The sequence below is a fragment of the Dreissena polymorpha genome, chromosome 1 (genome assembly GCF_020536995.1).
Source record: "Dreissena polymorpha isolate Duluth1 chromosome 1, UMN_Dpol_1.0, whole genome shotgun sequence".
In the NCBI taxonomy this organism is placed as follows: Eukaryota; Metazoa; Mollusca; class Bivalvia; order Myida; family Dreissenidae; genus Dreissena; species Dreissena polymorpha.
Genome location: NC_068355.1, coordinates 182472310 through 182486250, shown reverse-complemented (window position 1 = coordinate 182486250; position 13941 = coordinate 182472310). Strand labels below are relative to the sequence as shown.

General features: G+C 33.7%; 1 long non-coding RNA gene across 1 annotated transcript; it reads right to left on the bottom strand.

Moving 5' to 3' along the window:
* Positions 1-598: 598 nt before the first annotated feature.
* On the bottom strand, positions 599-8283 carry LOC127864213 (uncharacterized). The gene is made up of 4 exons (XR_008041581.1): positions 8189-8283; positions 1861-1942; positions 1272-1394; positions 599-880 (listed from the first exon to the last, which is right to left on the bottom strand). It is a non-coding gene; the product is annotated as an uncharacterized LOC127864213 (long non-coding RNA).
* Between the last annotated feature and the right edge of the window lie 5658 nt (positions 8284-13941).

Here is a 13941-nt window from a genome sequence, read left to right as displayed (position 1 = left end):
ATACCAAATGGTACATGTAAAATTTAAACAACACAATCACTGAAAAAGCGTTTATAAATAAATACAAAACATATGTCAGCATCATGGTTAATTAACCAAGGACAATTGTGAAGTTACCTATTAACACATATACCAAGTGTGGGTTATTCTCCATTTACTATTTGCGGAGATAAGTTGTTTGGAGAAAAAATGAGGGGTCATATTCCATAATGATATTAAGTCATTATTACTTGTTCAAATCTTCAGTGTTCCCCTGCGAAACGTTTTAGAACTGTTCTATAAAATTTCTAGAATTGTACTGGAACTACTGACTAGAAGTGTTCTGGAATCATCCTTAAAATGCTCTAGAACGATTTAGAACAGTTGTTGAACGTTAAATGAGAATAATTTGTAGAACAAATAGTTCTAAAACAGTTCTGAAGGTTTGTTCTAGAACAATTCTTGAACCATATTCCAGAATTGTTCCTGTATATATTTCCAGAACTGTTTTAGAACAATTGTTCTAGAAATTATTCTCATTTAATGATCAACAACTGTTCTTGAATTGTTGTAGACCATTTTAAGAATGATTCCAGAACACTTCTAGTCATTTGTTCCAGTACAATTTTAGAAATTTTATAGAACTGTTCCTTTATAATTCTAGAACATTTTCAGTATGATTACAGAACAGTTCTAGTCGGTGTGTTCCAGTACAATTCTAGACATGTTAGAACAGTTTCAAAGGGTTGCTTCAAATAAGTCTGGAACAAATGTTCTAAAACAGTTCTGAAAATGTCCTTGAACAGTTCTTGTCAATCTCTTCGGAGGCATCTGATGGGATCAGGCTCTTCTGTGTACAAGCAACTTGTACGAGGCTCTGTAGGTGTTTGATCACTTTGCTCTGAAATCATTTAGATAACAGAATGTAGTCAAAACTTAAACTCAACAAGAAGTCTAAATGATCCAGCTGGACAGTATTACAAATATAGACATAATGTTGGCCATTAATTTAGTCTGATACTGTCATATTCTTTTTTATTTTCAAAGTATTCAAACAAATTATTACACATTTGATCACAACATTAGTATTTTCAAATTGAAAATGCTTCAATACAGCAATCCTTGTTAGTATACTGGTGATGGATAACACAATTTGACATTCAGCACCAACTCAAATACGAACGCAATATATTCAAGGCACTTTTGCATTTTTTTATGATTTGAACGCATTAAACACTGGATTTTATAAGTTTTTCAGGGATTTAAAAAAATGTATTAGACAACCAACATACTACTGAGATTTTGCTTTGCAGCATTGTTCGTCAGGTCAATCTCTTCGGAGGCATCTGATGGGATCATGCTCCTCTTTACAGGCAACTTATCACGAGGCTCTGTTGGTGTTTGATCACTAAAATCTGAAATCATTTATGAAATGTGTTGAAAACTAAACTTGAGCATTGTGTCATGCAATCATGACCCCTTTGTTTTAGTCAATAAAATTTCACATTTAAAAATTCTGGCTAGTCTGAGTAGTTTCTTATACAAACAATTAGCTTATGTTATCACACGCTTGTTCATCAGATTTTTTTTTTCAAATAAATTCACTCACCCCTGGCTAGTGAGTGAGTGTGAAATTGGATAACAGTGAACAATGTGTTCATGTTTCATTTATAACAGGGAAAAAATCATATATTTATAGGCAGTGTTGACCAACTGATAAAAATCACTTAAAATAACACTAATTAAATGTAGGCAAATTGAATTTCTTGAGTCTCATTCAAGTGTCCAACTCACATTCATAAATATTAAAGCCTGTAATTTTCAGCTATGGACTGCCTGCCTGTCACTGAACTGTGGACATGCCTTGAAAATAATACCTACCTTGAGTTTTTTTCCTATCTTAAGTTGCCTCGAAAGCATGCTTAGGCGGTAGCTTTTCTTGCTTTAAGAGAAACCTCGTCATCTGTAATCAACAGTATATAATTTTTTTATATAATTATTATTATAATATATTTATTTACAAGATTATTTTTCGTTATCCGAAAATATGATTGCCCGAACCTGTACTATTTACATCAGATTGTTTAACAATGATCAGGAAGACCCCTTAACTTTAATATTGATTTATTTCAATACTTTGTGTGTTTTTTATCAATACACAGTGTTATAAACAGTAAGTGAAATATACTTGCTCTACGGCGATTGAAATATGGACATTTTTTAGGGGACATTGTTAACCGAGACACCGCCTCGTCAAATAGGTCCGCCTTGAGCGAACTGAAATATCATTTTGCTGTATTCTCCGGCAGGAATTTATTAACATTAGTGACGAGGCGGGCTTAACGCTTTCAGTCATTAAAAAGTGTTCACCCCATTCAAGAACCTTTTACTAAGTTTAGATTGGTACCAAAAAGTTTGGCTATCAAACGAATTTACTTATGATGGATTTCACTGATCACCGCATGGTATGTTTGTTTTTGGTAAGTGGCTTTGATGAGATCTCCCTCCTGGTAGTGAGCAACATCTATTTTGGGTGCGACTACATTTTGTGGTTCGATAAAGCTCATTACGCGATTGAAAAAGAAAATAATGTCTGCCATTTAAAAAAAACGCGCTTATATGCACCCGACTGTTTATCGTTAATGCTGCTCCGCATACAGTCTACGCAAATAAAATAAAAAACCAGTCAGCTCTGTTTTGTGAATTTTGGCCAATGAAATTATCTCTTACATTTGGGGTTAGGCTGGATAGATTTTCAGAGACCCGTATGATGCGGTGCTGAAATAAGCTTTGGAATTTAATTTTCCAACTTAAAATTAATCCCTCCTTACTAAATTCATATCTTCATGTTAAGTTAAATGACAGATCGAAAGGAAAACCATCTTCATGTATCGGAAAATGGTAAGTACCAGTGCTTGATATGTGATAAAGAATAATCAACCAGACAGAGTTCTTACACTTCGAAACACGGGTTAAGTAAGTCAACGTGTATTGTGGGTCGAACACTATTTTTAATACAGCTGTTATTACAATTCATAAATGGTCCATTTGCTGAAGGGCGAGTATAAGGCGAATGGACGCATTTTTTCTGTTTTATAACTGGTTATCATTTTTTTAAACCACATAAACACCAATGCTTATTTTTTGAAGATTACACTGCAAGTTAGGCAAGTGATTTCAGTATTTAACAATGCTCAATGTTAACATTGAAAGTCTCATTGCACGCAACTTCAGGCTGGGATTATAGACCTGTGATGCTCACTAAAATAACTTCTTGAGGCCCGGGAATAGTTTATTATGAGACTTTAATCTATCGATGACTACAAGAAGACGAGACTTGGCGAAACATTAAATAATCTAAAATTTTGTGAAATTAACATTAATAACATGCAAGAGTAAAATGGCATTGGTCACCTTTACACCCATGTATTCTGTAATGCCTGACTGAATAAGGTAAATTACTGAAATTTTAAGAAAAGCGTATTTCTAAAACATCATTACAAAAGAAAACACTTTGTTTTCATAAAACGAAGAAACAAGTGTATTATTTTGTCCGAATTATGTTGCCTTCCAGAAGTAGTTTCACACTTGGTAGTGTGGCTCACACATGAGGTAGAATGGCCGTGGTAACTACTTGGGAGGCAAAACAACTAGGGGAAAGGAAACTACTTGGGAGCAAAACAACCTGATACTATACAGAATTTAATTTTGTTTGAACATGTTGATTTTTTTAAACCACAATCATTTGCTTGTGAATTAAGTTTCTGTAATTATAAACCTGTTAATGAGTTAAAGAGTTTATATTTGTTTCAAAATATACATTCATATGTCTTTTTTCCAGGTCCTCACCTAATTCCAGTTTAGTTCTCTGAGATTCTTGTGATGGTGAATGTTGAGGAACTCTGTGAAGTCCTAGTGTTTATTGACACAAGATTACATGCAAATTCAGAAGACACTAAGTATGCAGAATTCCGAACAGATACAGTATTTTTTTTTTAAATGTGTAATTTGGTGACAAATTATAGTCAGTTATATACATGTATATGTATGTGTGTAGCAGAAGATTTTGTAAGGACTTAAAGGAGAAGTACTTTTTGGTATTTCAGGGATAATTTTCTCCAGTTCTCCATAAAAGCATTTGTTTGGATACTCATTAGGAGTGCCTCATAACGTTGTTTCTAGTGAGTACCCACATAATGTTTTAGGATTAGAAATAAGACAAAGTATCCCAGACCTATCAACAAACACTCCTCCTTAACATTAGTCCTCTGTTTGTGTATGATATATATATCTCATGATATGACAGCAATATCTTGCAGACACCACAGCAAGCAAAGTTTCAATGTGAAATTTTTTTTGAAATATAATTTGAAAGAAGTCAAATTATCATTGTCTGAACTAGTTTATTTTAAATATGTAGAACAATTGTAGGACAATTGTAGACTTTGGTTCTAGACCTGTTCTATATGTGTTCTTATTCCCCATTAGAATGTTTGTAGAACTTACTGGTTCTTAAAAAGTTCTAAATGTGATCTTGAACTACAGTTTAGAACATTTTTAGAAATTTCTTGAACTTATTTTGTTCTAGAAATGTTCTAAAAATGTTTTTTGTATATTATTGGAACAGTTTCAGAACTAAGCCTTGTTCCACAAATGTCTGGAATTATTCTAGAAAACAGTTCTGGAACAATTCCAGATCATAAGTTCTAGAACACGAATTTTGAACATTCTAGAACTGTTTTTGATGTTCTAGAACAGTTCCAGAACCACCCCAATTTCTAGAACAAATCTTCGCAGGGGACAGTCACACAGTCAGCTAAAACTTGCTTCGATTTCATTTCAATCTCACTTAACTGTCCGACAATGGGTTTAGTGTGTAATTTAGTGTATGAAAAAGCAGATAATGAGTTAAAATAGGTGATATAGATCTAGTTAAGTGTGAAACATCAAATTAATTGACTTTACTTTGGCGATTTTAGGGGGGGGGGGGGGGGCATACGCCGTGATGAATAAATGATTTTATAAAGAAAATAAAAAGATAACATTTCACTTTTTTGCAGAATTTAAGTATAATTTCCTGACATAAAACATCATATAAAAATCTTACTTTTTAGAAAATATTTTATAAATAAAAAAATATGTCTTACCAAAGCATAATGAAATTATTATTGAATTTAACAAAGTTGTGTCCAATTTGCAACACACACACAAGTAAGTAACGTTGATTTTTCATTGGCGGTTTGGGTACTATTTTAATGTACCACGGGTACCCTTCAGTATACTTAAATGTACCCCGGGTACGAAAAATATACTGAAACGTGCTAGCAAAATCTATAACACTAAATCGGTCATTATCGGTTATTTTTTCTTTTAAATTTGTTCATATTAATGTCAATATTCTGTAAAATGGCCTCTATATTATTGACACTCCTACTCCAACAAGCATGTTTAGGAAGGTTTTGTTCAAAGAGAATATTGTTTTTGTATTCTTTTGTGGGCTTAACAATATCTGATTGTTGGCGGAAATAAAACTCTGGTACAGTCTAAATTGGCTGGGTACATGTTAGCATCTTTTTCGTACCCGGGGTACATTAAAGTATACTTAAGAGTACCTGGAGTACATCTAAGTAGTACCCGGGCCGACAATGACCAATTGAGCATAAGTAACAGTCTATCTAAAGAGGGTTTTGTTTATTTATTTTTTCTTAGTTCAATATCTTAACAGAAGTGACAAAAATAAACACAAATTTAAACATTAACCCATTTATGCCTAGTGGACTCTCCCATCCTTCTAAATTGTATCAGTTTCTTTCCGAGTTAGGAATGTCTAGTATATTTATTTCTATGTTTCGAATATTTCTTTCAGCGTAGACCCAGATGAGACGCCGCACCCTGCCAAGGCCTTTTTTCTAGACGCTAGGCACAAATGCGTTAATATACTTAAAGCAGCTGTTATTGATTTAAATCAATACAAAATGTATTCATATGTGAAGTTTTGACAAAATAGCTGAAACATCCATATATCTTTACTTATATTACCATCTGACATATAAACAAAGTTAGTATTACAACTTAAATGCTATAGAATTCCATTTTAAAATTATAAGAAAATTACAATTTAGCCAGTCTTAACATTTATTTACCTTTCAAAACAAATAATGGATGTCAATGTTTACAAATGCGATTTTTATCACGATGTCATGCAGATAACCTTACCTGATGTGGAATACCATCTTCTCAATGAACTTATGAAGATATTCTACATCTCGATCGATTCTGTTGTAAATCCGGGAAAATATATCCAACACTGACAACAACTTTCAGCATTTTACTCTACGTGATTTTAACCCCAATAACAGATCTAGTGTATTTGAATATCAACAAAGGAAAATAAAATATATGCGTAATCATGAGGCTTTATTGACTTTCGCGTATACGTAGACTTAATCTGACAGATGGCGCCAAAGTAAAGTGTAACGTCTATTCAAACCTTCAATTGAAGAACGTAGACTGGTTTAACGTTCGTAAGATGCGTAAGAATTCTTAAGTTTGCGAACGTGTTTATGAAATGTTCTTAAGAATTGGCGTAAGAACGTTCGTACGTAAGAATCGCAGAATTCTTACGAACAACTTAAGAATTGTTTAAGAAACGGGGCAATTGTCCTTAAATTAAGCGTCATCTTGACAATATGCATTGCATTGACATTCAAATATTCATGTTGTATGAACCTAACACTTGTAGTATTTTGAGAATAGGCATATTGACTTAGATAACTGAATTGTTATAAGGCAATAATTAACAAAACAATTAATTATCTTCAAATTGTCATAATTGGCACAAATTGACATCATTCAGTAACAGTTGTTCATGAAATGATGCAAAACATAAAGAAAGTTCATACATTAAGCAACACACATTGGTACCTTACAGCAATAATTTTAACTGCATACCACTTGTGGTGCTTACAGTTTCATTGACATAATATTATCTATTTTAAGCAAAATATATAACAAACAACATCAAATAACAGTATGCTTAAGTGAACCTTAATTCCCATGCAAAGGGCGGGATACAGAAACACATTTATTATTTACAATATCCCACATAACCATAATGTTGAAAAAACAGTTACATTTTTAGTCACACTCTATGGAACTCTCTGATGTTGTGTCCCTCTTTTTAAAGCCATTTTCCACCCAAAAATAAATCCTTCAATGCTTTTAATACCATCATTCTTATGGAGAAAAATATAGAGGCTTATTTCAATAAAATCTATTTTGTGTGTAAAAAACACACACTTTAATATGTTTATGTTCAAAAGCTGTTGGCACAAATAACATTAATTTTGTATTCCATCCTGTACTCTCGACATTGTTTGATGTACAGAATGCCTGGATTATTATCAGGTTTTTTTTAAAGAATAACTGCCATTTATCAATAATGTAGTATTAACAACCAACTATTCATTAAAGGATTAAAGGGGTAAGATGTAAAATATAAAATAAATATCTTCAATATATATCCAGATTAGTTTACACCTATTTATTAAAGGATTAAAGGGGTAAGATGTAAAATATAAAATAAATATCTACAATATATATCCAGATTAGTTCACACCTATTTATTATAGGATTAAAGGGGTAAGATGTAAAATATAAAATAAATACCTACAATATATATCCAGATTAGTTCACACCTATTTATTAAAGGATTAAAGGGGTAAGATGTAAAATATAAAATAAATACCTACACTATATATCCAGATTAGTTTACACCTATTTATTAAAGGATTAAAGGGGTAAGATGTAAAATATATAATAAATATCTACAATATATATCCAGATTAATTTACACCTATTTATTAAAGCTGGATTGCATCAAAAGTCTAAGGCTAATTGAACTGACTCTCGAGTCCATTTCCTGGGAAGAACCAGAACTTGGTGTCTTTGAGGGAAATCTAAAGAACTCCCACAGTGGGATCAAAATCATGAACTTCGGGTCATTAGATGGACACTACATCTAACACGCCACGGTGACCTCTTATCGAGTTTGTTCATTATAATACTTCGTCAAAAGTAATTCAAATCATTTTTCATAAAATATATGGCTAGCCCATTCCCCTTCTACTTTGTATCATTATCAACCTTATTTAAATACCAGCCTGTTAAGCTGTCAATTATCTTTTCTTATATAACTTTTAATGTTTACCTTGCAATTTAAGTGATAAGTTAACAGGCTTCTGGAAGCACACACTCTGTCATATGATGTATATCTTGTAAAACGCTGAATCTATGAGTTTAAAGGGGCCTTTTCACAGATTTTGGCATTTTTTAAACTTATTCATTAAATGCTTTATATTGATAAATGTAAACATTGGATCGTAAAAGCTCCAGTAAAAAATCAAGAAAAAATTTAAAAAAAAGGAAAAGAACATTGCCCGGAGCAGGTTTCGAACCAGTGACCCCTGGTGTCCTGCCAGAGTCCTGAAGTAAAAACGCTTTAGCCTACTGAGCTATTCCGCCGAGTACACATTCTTGACGTATTTTATACATTATATAAGTAATCTTCGTAGTTTCACAAAATTTAACGACAAAAACAGAACTCTCCAAATTATTCAATCGTTTCGCGTTGCAACGCTTTATAATTTTTAGGTTTTAAAATCGTCAAAAGATGCATATAATGGCTTTATTAGAGCATGGTTAATGTTCAGTATTACTCTTTCCTCACAAATATCATAACTAAAACGAAAACTTACGAATCTGAAACAACTTTTTTCAATTTTGTCAATTTACCAAAGCGTGAAAAGATCCCTTTAAAGCAAGGTGACTCACACATCTACCAAACTTATTATCTGTCATCCATCATCTAAAAACAAATTGAAAATAAAACATAAAGTAATAGATCTTAACTCTTTTTTCGAAAAAAATAAATTTGAGCATGACATTGTATTGCTTTTATTGTAAAGTTTACTTGATTGTAATGCTTTAGACAAGTCACATTCTTAATATGTCTTATTCATAATCATTGTCTTAATGATTGAATCCATATTTATTGATTAATGATATATAGAATAAAAAAAAAAGATACATGTCTTGTGTTGTTTTAAGTAGACAAAAAAAGTCTATTAATGACCCAGGTCATGTTATGCAAAATAATAATTATGCCCCCCTTCGAAGAAAAGGGGGTATATTGCTTTGCACATGTCGGTCTGTCTGTCCGTCCACCAGGTGGTTTCCGGATGATAACTCAAGAACGCTTGGGCCTAGGATCATGAAACTTCATAGGTACATTGATCATGACTCGCAGATGACCTCTATTTATTTTGAGGTCACTAGGTCAAAGGTCAAGGTCACGATGACCCGAAATAGTAAAATGGTTTTTTGGATGATAACTTGAGAACGCAAACGCGGCAAACAGGGCGAACTCTGAACAATATAACTGAAGCAACTGGTCTGTAATCCTAAATCTATAATTATCTGTCCAATAAACATCATCATTTGAGTAAAATAAAGTGGACCAGTAAAAATATAATAAGAATATGAGTTTTGTTTGTATATTTTGTATATTAAATATTGTGTTAATGTTTAATTTTGTTGATTAATATAAATATAAGCTGAACAAGTGAGATAATACACTATTATATTTTTCTTATATACAGGGGAAACAAATGCAATAAGTTTAAATTTCATGTTTAAAAAATAGAGGATATTTGTTCATGTCAGTGTGAGATCATTTGCTATTTTTTTCATTGTCCCTTGACATATTGCTTTTATATTTTGCAAACTTGTTTACCAACATCACCCCAACCTATATTCCCCCCCCAACCTCCCCCCCATTTTTTTTAAAACATCATCTAAAAAATTACCCCCCCCACCCCCCCACCCCCAATTTTTTTTAAACATCAAATAAATTACCACACCTGACATTATACCCCCCTCTTTCTCCCCCTATCCCCACCCCCCCAATTTTTTTTAATCATCTAATAAATTACCCCACCCCACATTATACCCCCTCTCACTCCCCCTACCTCCCTACCCCCCTCCAAATTTTTTTTCAAAATAAATTTCAACACCCCACATTATACCCCCCTCTAACCCCCACCCCCACTACCCCCCCCCACCCCCCCACCCAAAAAAAAAATTTTTTTTTTAAACATCTATTAATTACCACACCCCACATTATACCCTCCTCTCACCCCCACCCCCCTTTCACCACCACCCCCCCTACCCCCCCACCCCCCATTTTTTTTCTTTAAATGTCTAATACATTACCCACCCCCACATTATACCCCCCCCCTCAATCCCCCCTACCCCCACCCCCATTTTTTTAAACATCTTATAAATTTCCACACCCCACATTATACCCTCCTCTCACCCCCCTTTACCCCCCCCCCCCCCCCCATGCACCCCCCCAAAAAAAAAAAAAATATTTTTTTAACAACTTAAAAATAAATTACCACACCCCACATTATACCCCCCTCTCACTCCCCCCTAACCCCCCCCCCCCCCAATTGTTTTTCTTTTTTTAAACATCTAATAAATTACCACACCCCACATTATACCCCTCTCACCCCACTACCCCCCCCCCCCCCCCCCTCAATTTTTTTATGTCCCCCACTATAGTAGTGGGGCACGTATTGTTTTTGCCCTGTCTGTTGGTCTGTCTGTCTGTTGGTCTGTTTGCGCAAACTTTAACATTTTGGAATAACTTTGCTATATTGAAGATAGCAACTTCATATTTGGCATGCATGTGTATCTCATGAAGCTGCACATTTGGAGTGGTGAAAGGTCAAGGTCAAGGTCATCCTTCAAGGTCAGAGGTCAAATATATGTGGCCCAAATCGCTTATTTTATGAATACTTTTGCAATATTGAATATAGCAACTTGATATTTGGCATGCATGTGTATCTCATGGAGCTGCACATTTTGAGTGGTGAAAGGTCAAGGTCATCCTCCACAAGGTCAAGGTCATCCTTCAAAGTCAAACGTCATATAGGGGGACATTGTGTTTCACAAACGCATCTTGTTTATGTTTCTTTTTTTTTATTTTCGAAAGATCATCTAATAAATTATTGAATATGAACAATTTCCCCATGATGGCTTACATTATACTGCCAAGCATTCGATTAGTAGAGCGCGCTGTCCTCTGACAGCTCTTGTTAGGTCACAAGGTCAAAGGTCAAGGTCACAGTGACTTGAAATAGTAAAATGGTTTCCGGATGATAACTCAAGAATCTTACGCCTAGCATCATGAAACTTAATAGGCTCATTGATTATGACTGGCAGATGACCCCTATTGATTTTTAGGTCACTAGGTCAAAGGTCAAGGTCACAGTGACTCGATTGAGTACAATGGTTTCAGGATGATATTTTACATTAGGTCAAAGGTCAAGGTCACAGTGACAAAAAAACGTATTCACACAATGGCTGCCACTACAACTGACAGCCCATATGGGGGACATGCATGTTTTACAAACAGCCCTTGTTATCAATATCTTACATTGCAATCTAATTTTTCATTGACAAGCTCTGTGCATGCTGTTATAAAATTATCTGTATGTATTTTTGCACAGTGTTAGGTCATGATGATAGGTAGCTAACAACATTTCCTGGTCTGAAAATAATTAAAAAGTGCATTAAACTGTTTTTTTCATTTCCACAGCTTGCAATCCAACAACAATGTTTAATTTGCTGACATTGACCATTCGTTATCATTCTCAAATTAGTTTTAAAATCATTATATTTTTTGTGAAATAACTTAAAATGTTCTCCATGAATGGAGGAAAATAAAAGTCTACCAGTGATTCTAAACAAAATTTCAAAAAAATATCATTTATTATATTTCATATAATTTTTATAGTAAGTAACTGACCTCCAAACAGTTTACTTCTTGACCACTCTTTCAAATGTCGTTTTTCAGAAACAATACAAGGTCGGCCTTCAGAAATGTCAAGAAACAATAATTGAGGCCCATATTGAGGGCTGTGAATGATTATCTTTCATATTTTTATAATACCCTGGACATTTAATAATTCTCTTGTGCAAGAGTTATTTCTCAATTTCCATTTGGAATCTTGAGTAATTATACCATGAAGACTTATCGTTTGAAAATGGGCATTATTGTTTAAAGAAATCGGAGGTATTTTAACACAAATTTATAAGACATTCTATGTTATGTATTTGTACGTGTCAGGGCCTCATGATTACTTCCCCTGATATATTATGACATCATGAAATATAATGATGTCATTAAGTATTGATGACATCATATAATTTTTATTTTTTATTGCACATAGATCTCTTTACATTAATGTGGACTCATGGAATTTCATTGCGAAAAAGGTCTAAGTGCAAAAATGTTATCATTTCAATACTGTTTATCATCATAATATGTAAAATATTTTGTGTAAACATATTATTTCAAAGACAATTACTTTTAAATAAACAGGAAAGGCTAAATTAAGATCTGATCAAATGTTAGGAAATTATAATCACTGAAAATCATTCTGAACTTATGGAATTATTAAGCGCGAAAAAGTCCTCAGTGATTTTTTTCTCCTAAAATCACATTTAAAAAACTTAAAATTCAAAAGAAAGTGTTTTATCAGTTATCTTAATGAACAATATGTTACTTTCTTTTAATAACTTATAAACAGTTATACAGTGTTTCACTTAGAACTTTACTAAACTCCACACTTTACTCTGCACATAGACCTATTTGCACTCAAAAATAAATTAAATTTCACTTCGAGCTTTAGGACAAATATCAATTATACTTTTTATTTGATTGTCTGGAACTAAGATATTTTAATACATGATGGGCATGGATGTTGCCATACAAAATATACACAAAAGTCATTTTACGAAAAAATGTCTGTTTCGCTTTCACCCCTCGTAATAGTCCTCTACCAAATTTGTTCAAATTATGCCCCTGGGGTCAAATTTGACCCTGCCCCGGGGGTCACAAAACTGAACATATGCTTATATAAAGCCTCTTTTGTGCAAACTTTGAAAATCTTCCTGTCCATAACCAATGGGCCTAGGGCTACCTAATTTGGTATGTAGTGACATCTTATAGTTCTCTACCAAGTTTGTTCAAATTATGCCCCTGGGGCCAAATTTATATATAAAAATGCTCACCCTTTCAACTTTAAGCGCCCAGTGGGATGAGGGATAGAAAGAGAAAGTCACATGCTTGAGTACATTTCAACCCATGCACATTGCACGCTTTTTTCGCATAAAAAACAGTGGATCGATACAGGACCATCATGGCCCTCTTGTTGAAAAATAATTTGGTAAATGACCACACCCCAACACTATACACCCCCACCAACCCCACGCCTCCCCCTTTTTGATTGAAGTATTGAGATAGGTCCCTTCACCTTTATAAAGACCAATGGATGAGCGGTCTGCACTCGCTAGGCAGTGCTCTTTTGTATTCGGCACAGTAAGACCACGATAGTAGTACAATTTTCATAAATAAGTTCCCAAACATGTTTTTGAATTGTTTGCTTGATAACATGTCAATTTTGCATTATTTACCTTATATTTTAAGTTAATTTACAGTACAGCCAAAGCGGATCAAATGTATTTCGCGATCCGCGGCGGCAAGGTGAAACGAGTTGATGCCGCGTCAGTCGTTGAAGCCGCGTCAGTATGCGAAACTTCGCATCTGTCCGCCTAGGCATGCCATGATCCGCGACATGATGCCGAGTCGATGCGCATCATGAAATAAAAAATCTTTTAAAAATTATTAGTTACATGTAGTTAACAAATTTTGAAAGAACAATTATAATAATAATTAAAATCTGTTCATGATAAATTTATTGTGCGCGGATTGTATTAGCATATACATGTAAGCATAGTTAATGTGTCTGGCCAATTAAGTTTGTTTCCCGCCCGTAGTGTATGTATTTCACACATAAACAAGGTCACGTAATTATGTTTTCGCACATACAAGTG